This window comes from Choloepus didactylus, chromosome 16 (assembly GCF_015220235.1).
Source record: "Choloepus didactylus isolate mChoDid1 chromosome 16, mChoDid1.pri, whole genome shotgun sequence".
In the NCBI taxonomy this organism is placed as follows: domain Eukaryota; kingdom Metazoa; phylum Chordata; class Mammalia; order Pilosa; family Megalonychidae; genus Choloepus; species Choloepus didactylus.
Window position 1 is genome coordinate 3,926,467 of NC_051322.1, and position 19,207 is coordinate 3,945,673.

The 19,207-nt window shown below is 48.3% G+C and overlaps 1 long non-coding RNA gene across 1 annotated transcript; it reads right to left on the reverse strand.

The window, feature by feature from the left end:
* Positions 1-347: 347 nt before the first annotated feature.
* On the reverse strand, positions 348-6,297 carry LOC119511560. The gene is made up of 3 exons (XR_005212201.1): positions 6,282-6,297; positions 2,005-2,145; positions 348-413 (listed from the first exon to the last, which is right to left on the reverse strand). It is a non-coding gene; the product is annotated as an uncharacterized LOC119511560 (long non-coding RNA).
* Positions 6,298-19,207: the final 12,910 nt, after the last annotated feature.

Genomic DNA, 19,207 nt, shown 5'->3' on the forward strand with positions numbered 1-19,207 from the left:
CCTCCTGGGAACATCAGTCCTTATGGAATGAAAGACGGAGCTTACAGCAGCTTGCAGCCAGTTGTGCCATCTGTCTGGTTATTGGGGGCCCAGAGGTGCTCACAGGCCACTCGGCTAACACTCCTTTCTTCGGCGTGCTGGAAGTTCTGGCAGGAGATGATGGACTCACAGAAAGAGAACGACCTACCAGCTTGGCACACTTCCATAATTCACTCATATGCAAATTATTTTCAAAAGTACAGCATCAGAAGAAACTACAGATACGGTACAAATCACTGTCGCGCTGACACAGAGCAAATGCTTCCTTTAGAAAATGACGCGGCAGAGCGCCGTGAGCCGGGCCTGCGGGAACCAGGAAACCCTTCGCGGAGGCTCCCCGCCAGGTAGGACACGCCGCTCGTCCTTCTCTTCTCCTGCCGAGAGAAGGGGAGCCGGGCGGGGAGGACCTGCACCCTGGGGTGCTCTTCTGGAATCACCCAGGAGCCTTCATTTGGGACACACGTCCCCTACCTCCCAGGGTGTGGGAAAGGTGAATGTTAAACCCTGAGAGCACCTGATGTTCCCAGAAGGAAATCAGAGACTCACAGCAGCACAGGACTACACAGGAAACGTGGAAATCACTTCCTTTAGCCAATCAATCAATAAGTGTCTAAGGGGGCCAAGCCTGCCCCCACCTCGAGCAGGAACCACAGACGCGCGCCTGGGGCTGGGCCTCCAGTTGCCTTCAGTCAACCTCACGGGCGAGGCCACCTGTGGGCAGGAGGAAGTGGCAGCCAGCTGGACGCGGATCCTGGGGTCCCCACGTGGGGAACCCCACAGGGTGCCCGACGCCCCAGGGCCCAGAACAGAAGCAGAGATCAAGCTGGTTCTGGTCCCACAGGGCTGCTGGGGCCGCTGGGGCTGCTGGGGCCTCCGGGGACCGAGCACAGGGCAGGGCGGGCCAGCTGGGGGCCAAGGGCAGGAGGACCCCCTCTCAGTATTGGGGTGGGGGCGTGTCTTGGGGGCCTTGAAATCCAGGTGGACTTAACATGATGCAGCTTCCAGCTAGTCTACCCTGCTGCATGGCCTCCTGCCTGGCTGGCCGGGGTAGGGATGGGCTGGGGATGGGGGGAGCCAAGGGGGAGGGAGAGATGTCTGGGTGATGCCCTGCACCCCGGGCCCCTCTCTCCCTGAGCACAGCGCCTACACGGCGCACAGAGGTGAGGAGAGAGCGGAGAGGCGCGGAGAGCCCTTATTAAATAACACGACCCTCCGTCCCCGGAGTCCAGCCAGCTCCCCTGCAGAAGGCCCACCACCCCTCCTGCAAGCAGTCCCCAGGCCCTCGAGACGGATCGGCTCAGCTCTGCACTGTCGGGGTAGCAGCGGGCAGGGGCACCCGCACAGGCCTTCAGCAGGAAGACTGGGAGCCTGGCCTAGGTTAACAGTGGCCACATGAAATTACTGTGCCGTGCCCCAAAGCCAGGGCCCCGCGCGGTAGGTGCAGGCTGGGAAGGGAGGGCGAGGCCGGGAAGCAGGACTGAGAACACACTTGCAGGGTCAACACGAAGGGAGCCACGTCGTCTGCAGTCATTGCCTGCACAGGCACAAATCGAGGTGGCCCACGGTGCTTTACGGGGTCACGGGAAGGCAGAGCTGGGAAGAGTCTGTATCGGTCCTTCTCTCTCTGGGCTCCTGACTCTGTCCCTCCTGCTGGGAACCGCTGGCTTTTTACCCCCCTGGGGCCTGGAGCTGCGCTGGGGCCTTAGCCGTTTCCTCTGAAGCTCGCAGATCTTCCTCACTTAGGAGGAACCGGCTGGAGCAGGGAAGAGAGATGGGGAAACACTTCCCTGGGGTGGGGAGGGGACAGCCACTCCAGGTCTGCAGAACTAGACCTGAAAATTCACGTCAGCAAACGCCCGACCAGCCTGTGGTTGCTATGGGAGGTGCTTAATCTCGTGGCTTTAGATGAGGACAGCCATGTTGGCCTCGGGATAAGGCCTGTGAGCACCTGAAGCTCCCACTCACCTGCCGGCCGCGTGTCCAGCGGGGGCCCTGGCTGCCCGGGACTGCCCGCCTACCTCCCGTGGGGAGCTGCTCAGACCGGGCCTGGGCACTGGCTGTTAGAGAGCTCCAGGCCATCTCCCGTGCAGCTGAGGCCGAGGACGGCTGTGGGGCCAAAAAATAAACCTTGAGTGCATATTTGCTTTTACTCACATTTTGATTTACTGTGTTTATAATTATAGAGATAGTTATCTGCTTCTTGGAAAGTATTAAAGTATAAAGCAGGAGAAAAATAGTTACTCATGATCTCATTAGGCAGACATACCCAGGAGTAACATTTTGGCATATTTCCTCCCAGGCCTTTATGACTGTTTGTTAAAAGCATAATTGAAATCAGATATAATTTTGAAAACTTAAAAAATTTAACATAGTATAAAAATTCTCTTATGCATTAAACAATTTTGTAAATATGCAATGTAAACACAATTTTTAACAGCTGCATGAAACTGTAATATATGGATGGCTCACACGTTGCTATTTTCCCTCTGAACTGACAATTTGATTGCTGTTCATACTGGCTTGTGCTTATCGAGCGTGACTGTGACAGAGCACTGCGTGTGGACTGTATGCCGGTTTGGATGTATTATGTCCCCCCAAAAGCCACATTCTTTAATGCAGTCTTGTGGGGGCAGATGTATTAGTGTTGATTAGGTTGGAATCTTCTGATTGAATGTTTCCGTGGAGACGTGACTCAATCAACTGTGGACAAAGGTTTGATTAAATTATTTCCATGGAGATATGGACCCCGCCCACTCAGGGTGGGTCTTGATTTAATCACTGGAGTCCTATAAAAGAGCTCACAAACAGAAGGAGCTCAAAGCAGCTGAGAGGGACATTTTGGAGAGCAGCTAAGAGCTGACACTGACACTTAGAGATATTTGGAGATGTGACAGAAGGACATTTAGCTATGAGATGAAGCCCAGAGTTTGCCCCAGGTGCTTAGAGAGAAACTTTCTGAGAGAAAGAACCTAGAACACACAGGAGCTGAGAGAAGAGCTGGAACACAACCCGGGATCAGCAGACGCCAGCCACGTGCCTTCCCAGCTGACAGAGGTTCTGGATGCCATTGGCCATCCTTCAATGAAGGTATCATCTGTTGATGCCTTAGTTTGGACACTTGAAAGTTGTAAACTTGTACTTAATAAATCCCCTTTATAAAAGCCAATCCATTTCTGGCATTTTGCATAATGACAGCATTAGCAAACCGGAACAGTCTGGATTTAATTCTTAACCAGTCCTCTGGGGCAGAGCCTACTGTGGCCACAGTTAGACCTGAGGAAGCCGGGACTAGCTGGGGTCTGTCTTCCTGACCGAGACACAGATAGGGACATGCTGAGCCAGGACACACCCTGTGAACCCCAAAGCCAGGGCTCCAGCTGCAGAATTGCAGTTGTGTCCCTCCCTCTGCCAAAGACGCACAGCACCCCTCTGAGGCGGAAGGTCTGGGGGTGCTGGGGGCCAGAGGTGGGGGAGGCGGGGAGCAGGGCATCTCTCCAGGAAGGCAGGGACGCAGCATCTGTCTACCTTGGGGGAGGCACTGGCCCTCTCTGATGCCAATGTCTGCCCAGAGGCTCCTGCCGAGCTGAGAACGAGGCCTGTTCACGAGCCTGGACAAGGGCCTCGCACGCTGCCCACAGTGCTCAAAGGAAGGTGCCCGGCAGCTCCGAGGCCCCCCGACTCCGCCGCGTGAGCATCTCTTCCAGGGTTCAGGCCAGAGTTTTAACATTCTAGAGATCAGTTCGCAGATCTGCCCGTTGGAGGGGCTCCCTCCTTTACCGGGGTACGCTTTCTCCTCTCCTGAGATTTAATTTGAATATTTAAAACCCCCTTGGTGACGCAGCGCACCTGGGGGACCACGGTGCCCTCCACCCCTTCAGCAGCTGGGCTCTGGGGTCCTGGAAGCCTCTGCTCGTCCAGGTGAAGAGCTGGAGTGGGCTGAGGGCCCACGCCCCTCCCCGTGGGGGCAGTTTCCAGCCTGGGGTGCTCGGCTTCAAGGTCACGGCCACGCCCGGCGGTACAGAAAGCGCTCCAAACAGCAGTTTCACCGAAACAGCCTCCCAGGTCTCGGGCTGGCTCCACTGAATTTTCCCTGCTGCTCCCGGGCTGCAGGGAACTGGATTTTGATGTCTAACGTCCATTTCTCCAAACCTAAGCTGAAGGGCAGTGCTTCCCATGGAGTTATTATTCAGGCATAAAACACAATTTAAAAGACGCGCCCTTGGCCTCCAGGCCTCTCGACCTTCCGTCAGGAAGCCGGGGACGGAGGGGCGCGGGGGCCGAGGGGCCTGGACAGGGAGGGAGGCCGGGGAGGGACGGTCGTGGCAGAGCCGAGGGGTCGGCGGTTCTGCAGAGGGAGGGAAGCCCACGGCTCAGCAGGTGACAGGACGGCACACGGCTGCCGTGAGGGCCGCAGGTGGCAGGCAGGCCCGGCCCAGGCAGGGCGGTGCGAGTCCCGGGCTCAGGAGGGCGCTCCCTGGGCCAGCGCCGGGTGTGGGTGCGGCTCGGCACGGCCGGAGCTGGACGTCGGGAAGACACAGATGCCCCTGGCTTGAAGACGACCGGGGAAAGAGACTGAGGTGGGGCGGACCAGGGAAGCTTCCAGATCCTCCTAGGCGGCCGTGAGCAGCACACTGGAGCCGATTGTGGGTACGTTGTCCAGTCACCTCAGGGAGGGACCCAGGGCTCGGGGGGGGCTAACGAGAGGAACGAGCCTCACGCTGGAATCCGAGTCTCTGGTGCTTGGTGTGATTTCCCCTGCAATGAACCGGCAGGAGGGAGTTAGGATATCGTCAACGGCAACATGATGGATGGAGGGGTTTTGTGACAAACCCAGGAGGCAGAACTGACTGGCAATTACTGAATGTCAGGACTGAGAGAGAAAAGAGGTAGAAGATTCCGGAGGCCTCCTCTTGGGTGCCAAGGAGCCCCCGACGCCGTCATCAGGGAAAAGGTGCCGAGCGCGGGCAGGGCCGGCCCCAGGTGGACACGCGCCTCACTCTGGGCAGGTGGATGCTCCTCAGGTAACCGCCAGTCGTGTTCCAGTCACACCTGAGTGTGAACCGAGAGCGACACAGTGGCGCGAGATGAGAACGTGCTCACACCCACCTTCCCCGCAGCTCACACTTGATCTGGGGAGACGGTCGGGGAAGCAAATGTCCAACTCGACCAGGGACCTGGGCTGGGAGATGAGAGCCGAGCACCGCGCTGGGGGCAACGAGGTGGAGGGGGGTCCCCGAGGAGGCACCTGGCAGGACGCAGAGGCGCCGGTCGCGCAGGCCAGGGAGGAGCATTCTGAGCTGAAGGCAGCAGGAAAGGCTCCGGGGAAGGGGGAGATGGGGAGCAGGATGGAGGGGTCCTGCGGGGGCTCTGGCTGAGGCTGCCCCGGGGCTCCCCTCACAGCTGTGCATCGCCCCTGCATGGACTGGGCAACTCCTGGGGCTTAGAGAAGGGAACCAGCTATCACCACCCCAGAATGCTAGTGAGCAACGCTCTCACCCCAAATCCCAGCATTTCAGAAGAGCCCAGCTCAGCACACCACCCCTCGCCGCCCCTCGCCACTGCCAAAGGCAAGGCCCGACTCGCCTGGTGATGCCACCACGGCCCGGAAGCTCCCCCAGCAATGCACTTCAGCTTCAGCTGACCCTGCCGCCCGAGGGCAAGGCTGTGCGGGCATCTGACCTTCTTGCTCCAGTTAACAGAAAGTGAAAAGGCGGCTCCCAGCCCTTCGCAAACCCAAGTGGCCCAGGCCTGGCTTTAAGCCTTACAGTTAACAAAACAAAACCTCCCATTTGAAACCTGATTTAAAAAACAAAGAAAAGCGACTACCAATTAAGGTTGCCTGTATTTAGCAAATAAAAATGCTAGGTGTCCACTTACATTTGAATTTCAGATAAACAACAAAGATTTCTTTAGTATGTTTAGGTCCCAGATTGGCAACCCCAAATATGACTCCTAGAGTTTTGGCCTGGTCCTCTTTGCCTCCTGCCAGGCCCCAAGCCCAGATGGTCCCCGCACCCTCGGCTGCCCCGGGCTGGGCGGGAGTGCCCCTGGGTGGCTTTGGGAGAAGCCTCTCTGCTCCAGTGCCTTCCCACCTTGGTGCTGTCCCCTCCGGGACATGAGCTCTCCCAGAGACCTGCCCTGAACTTTGGGCCCTGACGCCCGCTGCGCCCCTCTCCCAGCGTGGCTCTCGGACACAGGCTTCGGCTGCACCTGCCTTGGACCTCATCTCCGAGCACCTTTACCTGGAGGTTCTTTCCCGAGTGACGCCTCACCCCACAGCACATTCCAATGCCACGTTCCAGGAGTTTAAAAGGATTGAAAACCAGGAGCCCAAAGGACTGAGTGGGATTTCAGGCAGACCAGCGTGAGAGATGGTGAGGGGTCATCCACGCCTCTCCATCCACGGTGAAGGACGGACCCGGGAAAGGGAGCGGAGGAAACCGATAAAGCCAACAGCGCCGCGGAGAGCGGAGTCCTGTGGAACTGGGAGGCAGCTGGGGGCTGAGCCGGCTGCTGAGCCGGGGTCACGCGGGCGACGGCCACCGGCAGCTGAGGCTGGAGCCTGACATACGGGCCTGGGAAGGCACGGGGACGGCTCGCTGAACCTTAGCGGAGCGTGATCCACAACCGGGCGCAATCTTAGAAAGGCCTCTGAGGGTCGAGTTAAACATTACAAAGCTCGTGCACTACGTCTCAGGACTTTTTTTTTTTTTTTTTTATCATCATTTTATTGAGATATATTCACATACCACACAGTCATACAAAACAAATCGTACTTTCGATTGTTTACAGTACCATTACATAGTTGTACATTCATCACCTAAATCAATCCCTGACACCTTCATTAGCACACACACAAAAATAACAAGAATAATAATTAGAGTGAAAAAGAGCAATTGAAGTAAAAAAGAACACTGGGTACCTTTGTCTGTTTGTTTCCTTCCCCTATTTTTCTACTCATCCATCCATAAACTAGACAAAGTGGAGTGTGGTCCTTATGGCTTTCCCAATCCCATTGTCACCCCTCATAAGCTACATTTTTATACAACTGTCTTCGAGATTCATGGTTCTGGGTTGTAGTTTGATAGTTTCGGGTATCCACCACCAGCTACCCCAATTCTTTAGAACCTAAAAAGGGTTGTCTAAAGTGTGCGTAAGAGGGCCCACCAGAGTGACCTCTCGGCTCCTTTTGGAATCTCTCTGCCACTGAAGCTTATTTCATTTCCTTTCACATCCCCCTTTTGGTCAAGAAGATGTTCTCCGTCCCACGATGCCAGGTCTGCATTCCTCCCCGGGAGTCATATTCCACTCCCCTGGGTGTCTGATCCCACGTAGGGGGGAGGGCAGTGATTTCACCTCTCAAGTTGGCTTAGCCAGAGAGAGAGGGCCACATCTGAGCAACAAAGAGGCATTCGGGAGGAGGCTCTTAGGCACAACCATAGGGAGGCCTAGCCTCTCCTTTGCAGCAACCGTCTTCCCAAGGGTAAAACCTATGGTAGAGGGCTCAACCCATCAAACCACCAGTCCCCTATGTCTGTGGTCATGTTAGCAACCATGGAGGTGGGGTAGGCGAATACCCCTGCATTCTCCACAGGCTCCTCAAGGGGGCACTACATCTTTTTTTTTTTTCCTTGTTTTTCTTTCTTTTTTTTTTTTTTTTAACTTTCCCTTCTTTTTAAATCAACTGTATGAAAAAAAAAGTTAAAAAGAAAACAAACATACAATAAAAGAACATTTCAAAGAGACCATAACAAGGGAGTAAGAAAAAGACAACTAACCTAAGATAACTGCTTAACTTCCAACATGTTCCTACTTTACCCCAAGAAAGTTACATAATATAGCAACATTTCTGTGAACTTGTTCCTACTATATCCATCAGAAATTAACGGACCATAGTCATTTCTGGGCATTCCCAGAATGTTAAATAGCTTATCTGTTCTTCTTGGATTATTGTTCCCCCTTCCTTAATTGCTCTCTATTGCTAGTTCCCCTACATTCTACATTATAAACCATTTGTTTCACATTTTTCAAAGTTCACATTAGTGGTAGCATATAATATTTCTCTTTTTGTGCCTGGCTTATTTCGCTCAGCATTATGTCTTCAAGGTTCATCCATGTTGTCATATGTTTCACGAGATCGTTCCTTCTTACTGCCGTGTAGTATTCCATCGTGTGTATATACCACATTTTATTTATCCACTCATCTGTTGAAGGACATTTGGGTTGTTTCCATCTCTTGGCAATTGTGAATGATGCTGCTATGAACATTGGCGTGCAGATATCTGTTCGTGTCACTGCTTTCCGATCTTCCGGGTATATACCGAGAAGTGCAATCGCTGGATCGAATGGTAGCTCTATATCTAGTTTTCTAAGGAACTGCCAGACTGACTTCCAGAGTGGCTGAACCATTATACAGTCCCACCAACAATGAATAAGAGTTCCAATTTCTCCACATCCCCTCCAGCATTTGTAGTTTCCTGTTTGTTTAATGGCAGCCATTCTAACCGGTGTTAGATGGTATCTCATTGTGGTCTTAATTTGCATCTCTCTAATAGCTAGTGAAGCTGAACATTTTTTCATGTGTTTCTTGGCCATTTGTATTTCCTCTTCAGAGAACTGTCTTTTCATATCTTTTGCCCATTTTATAATTGGGCTGTCTGTACTATTGTCATTGGGTTGTAGGATTTCTTTGTATATGCAAGATATCAGTCTTTTATCAGATACATGGTTTCCAAAAATTTTTTCCCATTGAGTTGGCTGCCTCTTTACCTTTTTGAGAAATTCCTTTGAGGTGCAGAAACTTCTAAGCTTGAGGAGTTCCCATTTATCTATTTTCTCGTTTGTTGCTTGTGCTTTGGGTGTAAAGTCTAGGAAGTGGCCGCCTAATACAAGGTCTTGAAGATGTTTTCCTACATTATCTTCTAGGAGTTTTATGGTACTTTCTTTTATATTGAGATCTTTGGTCCATTTTGAGTTAATTTTTGTGTAGGGGGTGAGGTAGGGGTCCTCTTTCATTCTTTTGGATATGGATATCCAACTCTCCCAGCCCCATTTGTTGAAAAGACCATTATGGCTCAGTTCAGTGACTTTGGGGGCCTTATCAAAGATCAGTCGGCCATAGATCTGAGGGTCTATCTCTGAATTCTCAATTCGATTCCATTGATCTATATGTCTATCTTTGTGCCAGTACCATGCTGTTTTGGCAACTGTGGCTTTATAATAAGCTTCAAAGTCAGGGAGTGTAAGTCCTCCCACTTCGTTTTTCTTTTTTAGCGTGTCTTTAGCAATTCGAGGCATCTTCCCTTTCCAAATAAATTTGATAACTAGCTTTTCCAAGTCTGCAAAGTAGGTTGTTGGAATTTTGATTGGGATTGCATTGAATCTGTAGATGAGTTTGGGTAGAATTGACATCTTAATGACATTTAGCCTTCCTATCCATGAACATGGAATATTTTTCCATCTTTTAAGGTCCCCTTCTATTTCTTTTAGTAGAGTTATGTAGTTTTCTTTGTATAGGTCTTTTACATCTTCGGTTAAGTTTATTCCTAGGTACTTGATTTTTTTAGTTGCTATTGAAAATGGTATCTTTTTCTTGAATGTCTCTTCAGTTTGTTCCTTTCTAGCATATAGAAACATTACTGACTTATGTGCATTAATCTTGTATCCTGCTACTTTGCTAAATTTGTTTATTAGCTCTAGTAGCTGTATCATAGATTTCTCAGGGTTTTCTAGATATAAGATCATATCATCTGCAAACAATGACAGTTTTGCTTCTTCTTTTCCAATTTGGATGCCTTTTACTTCTTTGTCTTGCCGGATTGCCCTGGCTAGCACTTCCAACACAATGTTGAATAACAGTGGTGACAGCGGGCATCCTTGTCTTGTTCCTGATCTTAGAAGGAAGGCTTTCAGTCTCTCACCATTGAGTACTATGCTGGCTGTGGGTTTTTCGTATATGCTCTTTATCATGTTGAGGAAGTTTCCTTCAATTCCTACCTTTTGAAGTGTTTTTATCAAAAAGGGATGTTGGATTTTGTCAAATGCTTTTTCAGCATCTATTGAGATGATCAATTGATTTTTCCCTTTCGAGATTTTAATGTGTTGTAATACATTGATTGTTTTTCTTATGTTGAACCATCCTTGCATGCCTGGAATGAACCCCACTTGGTCATGGTGTATGATTTTTTTAATGTGTCTTTGGATTCGATTTGCAAGTATTTTTTTGAGGATTTTTGCATCTATATTCATTAGGGAGATTGGCCGGTAGTTTTTCTTTTTTGTAGCATCTTTGCCTGGTTTTGGTATTAGATTGATGTTAGCTTCATAAAATGAGTTAGGTAGTGTTCCATTTTCTTCAATGTTTTGAAAGAGTTTGAGTAAGATTGGTGTCAGTTCTTTCTGGAAAGTTTGGTAGAATTCCCCTGTGAAGCCATCTGGCCCTGGGCATTTATTTGTGGGAAGATTTTTGATGACTGATTGGATCTCTTTGCTTGTGATGGGTTGGTTGAGGTCTTCTATTTCTTCTCTGGTCAGTCTAGGTTGTTCATATGTTTCCAGGAAATTGTCCATTTCTTCTACATTGTCCAGTTTGTTGCCATACAGTTGTTCATAATATCCTCTTATAATTTTTTTAATTTCTTCAGGATCTGCAGTTATGTCAACTTTTTCATTCATTATTTTGTTTATATGGGTCTTCTCTCTTTTTGATTTTGTCAGTCTAGCTAGGGGCTTGTCAATCTTGTTGATCTTCTCAAAGAACCAACTTTTGGTGATATTTATCCTCTCTATTGTTTTTTTTGTTCTCTATGTCATTTATTTCTGCTTTAATCCTTGTTATTTCTTTTCTTCTACTTGGTTTAGGATTGGTTTGCTGTTCATTTTCTAGCTTCTTCAGTTGATCCATTAGTTCTTTGATTTTGGCTCTTTCTTCCTTTTTAATATATGCGTTTAGTGCTATAAATTTCCCCCTTAGCACTGCTTTTGCTGCATCCCATAGGTTTTGGTATGTTGTGTTCTCATTTTCATTCGTCTCTATATATTTAGCAATTTCTCTTGCTATTTCTTCTTTAACCCACTGATTGTTCAGGAGTGTGTTGTTTAACCTCCAGGTATTTGTGAATTTTCTAAGTCTCTGATGGTTATTGACTTCTAATTGTATTCCATTGTGGTCAGAGAATGTGCTTTGAATAATTTCAATCTTTTTAAATTTATTGAGGCTTGTTTTATGTCCCAGCATATGATCTATCCTGGAGAAAGTTCCGTGAGCACTAGAAAAGTATGTGTATCCTGGTGATTTGGGATGTAATGTCCTGTAGATGTCTGTTAAATCTAATTCATTTATCAGATTGTTTAGGTTTTCAATTTCCTTATTGGTCTTCTGTCTGGTTGATCTATCTATAGGAGAGAGTGATGTGTTGAAGTCTCCCACAATTATTGTGGAAACATCAATTGCTTCCTTTAGTTTTGCCAGTGTTTCTCTCATGTATTTTGTGGCACCTTGATTGGGTGCATAGACATTTACGATTGTTATTTCTTCTTGCTGAATTGCCCCTTTTATTAGTATGTAGTGGCCTTCTTTGTCTCTCAAAACATCCCTGCATTTGAAGTCTATTTTATCTGAGATTAATATTGCTACACCTGCTTTCTTTTGGCTGTAGCTTGCATGAAATATTTTTTTCCATCCTTTCACTTTCAGTTTCTTTGTGTCCCTGTGTCTAAGATGAGTCTCTTGTATGCAACATATTGATGGTTCATTTTTTTTGATCCATTCTGCAAATCTGTATCTTTTAATTGGGGAGTTTAATCCATTTACATTCAACGTTATAACCGTGAAGGCATTTCTTGAATCGGCCATCTTATCCTTTGGTTTATGTTTGCCATATTTTTCCCTCTCTCTATTAATATCCTTTATTGTACCCATACCGAATCTCTTTAGTACTGAACCTTTCTCGAAGTCTCTCTGTCCTGTCTTTGTTTCTCTGTCTGTAGGGCTCCCTTTAGTATCTCCAGTAGGGCAGGTCTCTTGTTAGCAAATTCTCTCAGCATTTGTTTGTCTGTGAAAAATTTAAGCTCTCCCTCAAATTTGAAGGAGAGCTTTGCTGGATAAAGTATTCTTGGCTGGAAATTTTTCTCACTCAGAATTTTAAATATATCGTGCCACTGCCTTCTTGCCTCCATGGTGGCTGCTGAGTCGTCAGTACTTAGTCTTTTGCTGTTTCCTTTGTATGTGGTGAATTGCTTTTCTCTTGCTGCTTTCAGAACTTGCTCCTTCTCTTCTGTGTTTGACAGTGTGATCAGTATATGTCTCGGAGTGGGTTTATTTGGATTTATTCTATTTGGGGTTCGCTGAGCATTTATGATTTGTGTATTTATGTTGTTTAGAAGATTTGGGAAGTTTTCCCCAACAATTTCTTTGAATACTCTTCCTAGACCTTTACCCTTTTCTTCCCCTTCTGGGACACCAATGAGTCTTATATTTGGACATTTCATATTATCTATCATATCCCTGAGGTCCATTTCGATTTTTTCAATTTTTTTCCCCATTCTTTCTTTTATGCTTTCATTTTCCATTCTGTCATCTTCCAGGTCACTGATTTGTTGTTCAACTTCCTCTAGTCTTGTACTATGAGTGTCCAGAATCTTTTTAATTTGGTCAACAGTTTCTTTAATTTCCATAAGATCATCCATTTTTTTATTTAGTCTTGCAATGTCTTCTTTATGCTCTTCTAGAGTCTTCTTGATTTCCTTTATATCCCGTACTATGGTCTCATTGTTCATCTTTATTTCTTTGAGTAGCTGTTCTAGGTGCTGTGTCTCTTCTGGTCTTTTGATTTGGGTGCTTGGGCTTGGGTTATACATATCGTCTGGTTTTTTCATATGCTTTATAATTTTCTGTTGTTTTTGGCCTCGTGGCATTTGCTGAACTTGATAGGGTTCTTTTAGGGTTTGTAGACCTATTGAAGTCCTTATCTCTAATTTATCAGATCTACAGCTTCATGGAGTACACTTTCTCTAACTAACCAGCAGGTGGCGTCCACGAGCCACCTGTCCTCCACAAGCCAGTTCTCCCCTGCTTAGTCTTTTTGGTGAGTGGGGGAGTGAGTCTTGTGGGGCCCAATTGGTGTACCAAGCTTGCGTGTGTAGTTGGTGTTGCCTGCCCTGTATGTGGGGCGTGTTTCTGGGCAGTCGGGGAGGGGGGGTGGCCCTAACAATCAAATCTCCCTGGTGATCCTAGAGTTTTAAAGCTGGTGCAATAGTCTAATCCTTCAGTTCAGTCCTGCCACAGTTTGTCTCTGCCACTGACCCACAAGTCCTTGGTATTGGCGTATAGCTCCTGAGACTTGCAAGTGGGCCCCTCTTCCAGGCTGTGCACCCTGGGTCCTCTGTTGAGGGATGACTGTGCTATGTCACAGGTGAGTGCCGTCCCCCCAGGGCAGTTCTGGGCTGCTGGGCTGTGTAGGGAGGCTCCCAGTCTGCTCAAATGATGGCTGAATGGGGCTTTGTTAATTCACACTGCTCCACCTTCCCAACTCTGGGACAATCAGCTGAGGTTGCAGGGAAGGCTAATGTCCACGCCCAGTTTTGTGGTGTGTGCCTGTTATCTGAAGCACTTCCGTCACACTGGGTTGTCTGGGGCAGCTCTGGGCTATGGGGCTGGCGATGGGCAGGAGTGTTTCCTGTCCACCAGGATGGTGGCTGTGAGCGGACACCCCCCTTTTCTTGGGAAGTTGTGGTGTTTAGTGAATTTTCTCAGCCACTGGATTATTGCCTTTTGTCTCAGAGCTCCCTTAGTTCTGCTCTTGACTTGACGTGCCCAAATTGAAAGTCTTTGAAGCTTTGTGTATTGGGCTTCTTAGAGTAATTGTTTTAGAAAAAGAAAAAAGGATTAAAAAAAAAAAAAAAAAAAAAGGGCCCTCCTCAGAGATCTAATGGGTTATTGAAATGCTAATAGACAAAGCAACCAGGGCCATTAAGGAAAGGTCCACAGGGCAGAGAGATCAGCTTTTCTTCGGGATTTGCATATGCGCCTCAAGGCCTGAGCTCCGCCCTTCCCCTTTCTGTGTTCACCAGAACTCCAAAAATCCTCCGCTTTTATTTTTGAGTTTTTCTTGCTGTTTTTTCTATGCCTGTCTCCTCTCTGCTGGGCTAGCTGCTCTCAGATTCTCTGGTGTCTGGTCTCAGTCTATCTATGGTTGGAGTTTGGATCAGTAGAATGAGTTTCCGATAAGGGCTGCCACTGCAGTTCTCCCTTCTCCTTCCCGGAGCTGACAGCCCCTCCTCCCACGGGACTGAGCCTGGCAGGGAGTGGTGTGGGTCCCCTGGCCGCAAAAACTTACAGATTTCGCTGATCTCAGCAGTTCCACATTTTCATGAGTGTTGTATGAAGTATGCCCAAAGTCAGATTGCTCTGTGGTGTCCAGTCCACGCAGTTCCTGGCTTTCTACCTACTTTCCTGGAGGAGTAACTAAAATATACAGCTCACCCGTCTGCCATCTTGCCCCGCCTCTCTCAGGACTTTTGCTCATAACGGAGCCCTCAGGCCACCACTTAGAACCCACTTACCCCTGAAGGCGGTTCTCACGAGCTCAGATCCCTGGTTTTTCTGCCCACCGGACATGAGAAATAGAGAATCTGGAGAAAGAATGGAGGGTGCCACCCAAGAGGGGCAGGCAGGCAGGAATGGACACTGCCGGTTTGGATGTATTATATCTCCCAGAACGCCATGCTCTTTAATGCAGTCTTGTGGGGGCAGATGAATTAGTGTTGATTAGGTTGGAATCTGTGGATTAGATTATTTCCATGGAGGGGTGGCCAAGCCCATTCAGCGTGGGTCTTGATTTAATCACTGGAGTTCTATAAAAGAGCTCACAACAGAAGGACCTCAGAGCAGCTGTAGCCTAGAGAGACACTTTGGAGACAGCCATTGAAAGTAGACTTTTGCTAGTCCAGAGTTTGCCTGGGAGAAACTAAGAGAACACCCCCAGTCACCTAGAGAGGAGCGTCCTGGGAGAAAGCCTTTTGAAACCAGAACTTTGGAGCAGATGCCGGTCATGTGCCCTCCCAGCTAACAGAGGTTTTCCAGACACCACTGGTGACCTTCAGTGCAGGTACCCTATTGTCGATGCCTTTGTTTGGACACTTTACTGCCTTAGGACTATAACTTTGTAACCAAATAAACCCCCTTTATGAAAGCCGATCCATTTCTGGTATTTTGCATATTGGCAACATTAGCAAATAAGAACACCCACGTCCAAAGAGGAGCAACAAAATAACTCAGGCGGCTTTGTCCTGTGCGTCCTCACTGTGGGGAAACAGTGCTGCAGACCTCGGTGGGGAGAGGGGGATTCTGGCCCACTGAAGTAATGATTGTCGTTGATCTTTAGAACCATTTGTGCCAAATAGACTCAGGAGTTTGTGCTCAGGAGGGTAGTCTAGGGTAGACGGGCTGAGCAGGTGCCCAACATGGAGGGAGAACCACCAGCTTAAACCTTCGCCTGCGTGGGGGCGGCAGGTACCTGCTGCCCCCCCCTCCTTCATCCTTTCCCACCAGAACCTTCCACGCCCGCTTTCCTGGGCTTTGCCCGCGGTCAGCCTACCAGAGCATGTCGTGAAGAAGCACTGCCTGTCCTTGGACGAGAAGGTGGAAGCAGGGGCCCCAGATGCTGTGGGATAACGGGGCGCCAGCCTGAGCACAGAGGGGCCCCAGAAACACAGTTGAGCTGTCCTCAGAACGCACCAGACACCCACACTGTTGGCACACTTAGGGGAGCCACTATGTCCCCCACCTTGCTCCAGCTGGCTGGATTGGGGCTTCCCTTACTTAAAACCCAAAGTGTCCTTTGCTTTGAATTCAAACAGTAATTCCGCTGAGCCGGCAGGGACGAGGCTGTGTGGCCCCACACGCCCCAGGGTGCAGGGCTGAGGCCCAGGGCCTCTGGAGCAGCTGAAGATCCCTGCCTCTGGGTAGACAGCTGAGGCAGCGGTGAGGATAAATGGATTTTGAGGGGTTACAGGATGTGTGAAGCCCCTTGAGGGCCCCATCCCTGGGTGTCTTGAAACATCCACCCAGATGAAAACAATCCACGACAGAGAGAGAGGAGACAGCCTTCATCTGGCCAGATCCTAAAGCCACACTTCAGTAGTTCCTGGACATTGTTAATGTGTGGAAATAATATGTTTAACAGATATTAGTAATTGCTGTAGTGAGAAAAAACATGTTCTTCATCTTAATCCATTCCTGTGGGCGTGAACCCATTGTAAACAGGACCTTTTGATGAGGCTACTTCAGTTAAGGTGGGGCCCAACTGAATCAGGATGGAGCTTAACCCTGTTTCTGGAGGCCTAATAGAGAGAAGGCCACAGAGAAAGAAGCTACGGGAGCAGCCAGATGCTGGAAGTCAGTGAAGACAAAGAAAGATAAGGAAGACATCGCTGTGTAATGAAACAGCCAAGGAACCCCAAGGATCCCCCACAGCTGGCCCTAGACCACTAGGGTGTTTGGGAAGAAAGCATCGCCTGGCTGACACCTCGATTTTGGACTTCTCCTAGCCTTAAAACTATGAGCCAATAAATTCTCATCGTTAAAACCAACCCACTGTGTGGTAATTGTTTTCATGGCAGGGAAACCAAGACAGTAATCATAACATTCAATCAGGAGAAATCGTTAGAGGCAAGATGCCTCCAAAAGATAAATGTCTACTTGTTACGTCCATGAAAAAAGGGTAAATTTTTTAAAAGGTGAGGCTTTTAGTTACCTGAATGTCAGATAAATTAAAAGTTGCTTTATAGCACCCTGCAAATTTATGTATTTGTTTGAGAGCAAAGAGGAAACCATTTATGCTATGTTTCAAATATGAGGAACATATATTAGCTGAGATCATTATTCAATACTTAAAATTAATGCCAAATACTCCTCCTATAAAGAAACAAGAATTATAGGAAGAAGGAAACCTTGCTTATTGCTAACATACAAGTTTGCATGAGTGATACCATGAAAATGTTTCTCACTAAACAATTCTTTACTCTGAAGAATACAGCCAAGAGAAATGAAAACATATGCACAAAAACTTGTACAAAGAAGTACACAGTAGAATTATTTGTAACAGCCAAAAATGGGAACAACTGAAATGTCCATCAACTGGAGAATGGCTAAACAAAATGTGGTGCATCATATAATAGAATATTTGGCCATAAGAAGGAATGGATGATGCAAGGACCCTGAAATCATTGTGCTACATGGAGGCGGCCCATCCCCAAAGACCACAGTGTGTGATTCCATCTATAAGAAAAGCCCAGAATAGCTGAAAAGTAGACTAGTGGTTTTTCAGGAGCAGGGAGGGGCAATAGGGTATGTGACTGCTAATAAATATGGAGTTCTTTTAGAATGGACAAAAATGTTCTAAAATTAGAGATTAATGATGGTTGTACAACTCTGGGATGATACTAAATACCACTGAACAGTGTGCTATGTGAAATATACCTCAGTACAGCTGCTCAGCACACACACAGTTCTTACCCTTGCAGAGCTCAAATTACTGCATTCAAGCATTTTTCCCTTTAGGATGCAATAGTTCTATGCTCCTTTGATGATAACCATAGTAAGTGGGCCTGGGATTCTGAAAATTTAGACTCTCTCTCTTTCTTTCACAAATTCACCAGCAACTTCTGCTACTGTTGAAATGAAAAAGTATGCCATGTTTCAGTAACTGTCTTGCTTAAAATCTTCCTGAGAAACCTTTGTTTCTTCCACTTTTCTCTCCTGGCCCATCCCCACCCACAGTTATAAGAACTAGGCTACTATACTGATGATCCTTTTAAAAATTCTCCTATATTTGGAAACATTATTTGTGGCACTGTGGGAGTGTGATATTGACATTGTTATGGGAATATGGGTGGGTAGGTGTTTAGAGTAATTGTGAACATTTTAGATGCCAGGTAGCAGAGATCTCTTGTTTTTAAATTTTGTGAATGCAAAATGTTCCTGAATGTTGAGCAAGTTGGACACTAATTATAAAAACAGAGGGAGGAAAACATCTATCTTCTGCTGAAAGTCATATTACCACATCATGACAATTGCTTCTTTGAACTATTTATGGAAAAAAAAGAACATTTTGTTGCATCCAGCTCAGAGATGTGTGCCCAGGGAGATAAATTAGAGCAAGGCCACTCCAACCAGCCAACTCCAGGACTTGGGGATAAAACACCTGCTTCAAAGCAACCCCTTTCACTCCCACTTCCACACCCAGAAGAAAGTTCACCCACTTCACAGAGCTCTTCTGGGAATTTAATATACCTAAGGCACTCAGAACAGGGTCTGGGTCACAGAAAACACTCAGTGCCTTGACCATGGTTGTGGGCATCCCCTGCTGTGGGGTCACTCACTCCAGAGCCCTAGAGCCGGCCCCGTTGGTTGTAACCGACTTGGCTGGAGCTTGCGTCTCTCCTCCAAGGGTCCCTGGTTGGGAAACGAACTGGCCTGTGGCTTGTGTCCCTGTGGTGGGGAGGCCGGGGCTGTTCTCAGCGGTGGGCATGTGCAGGCTGGATGGCCCCGGGCAGCCAGCAGGGGGGCAGTGGCGGGAGGTGGCCAGGCCTGGGAACTGGGGTGGGGTGGGTGGCTGTGGGCGTGCACCGTAGGAGGCCATGCGGAGGTGGGGTGGGAGAGGGTTCATCTTAGCTGGAAGAGCAGCCGCAGGTGAACGCAGGTGAGCGATGGCACCTGGTGTGGGAGGCTGGACTGAACGAAAAGGACAGGGAGGGCCCAGGGTTGCTGTGTTTACAGGGCACTTTTCAAAAGTCAAGACGCTGACCCAAACCAAATGTGAATGACAATGATGGAACTGAAGAGTGGCTTATTTGGGTTAGATGAACTGCTAGTTCCTCTCTGAACTCATCTTAGGGATCTGGAGCTGCCATAACAGAGAACCACACACTGAGTGGCATAAAGCAGCAGGGACAGAGGGGAGGGCGAGGCTGTGGGGCCTCCTCACCCTGTGGGGGCTCCTGGCTCACCCGTGCCCTGTCCTCACACAGCTGCCCCCGGGCACCTGCTCCCTTGAAGACACCTGGCCTGGGACGTGGGCCCCCCATAACTGATTCCATCTATTAACATAACTGTGGGCCCGTCTTAACCTGGTCACATCTGCAAAGAGCCTATTTCCAAATAAGGCCA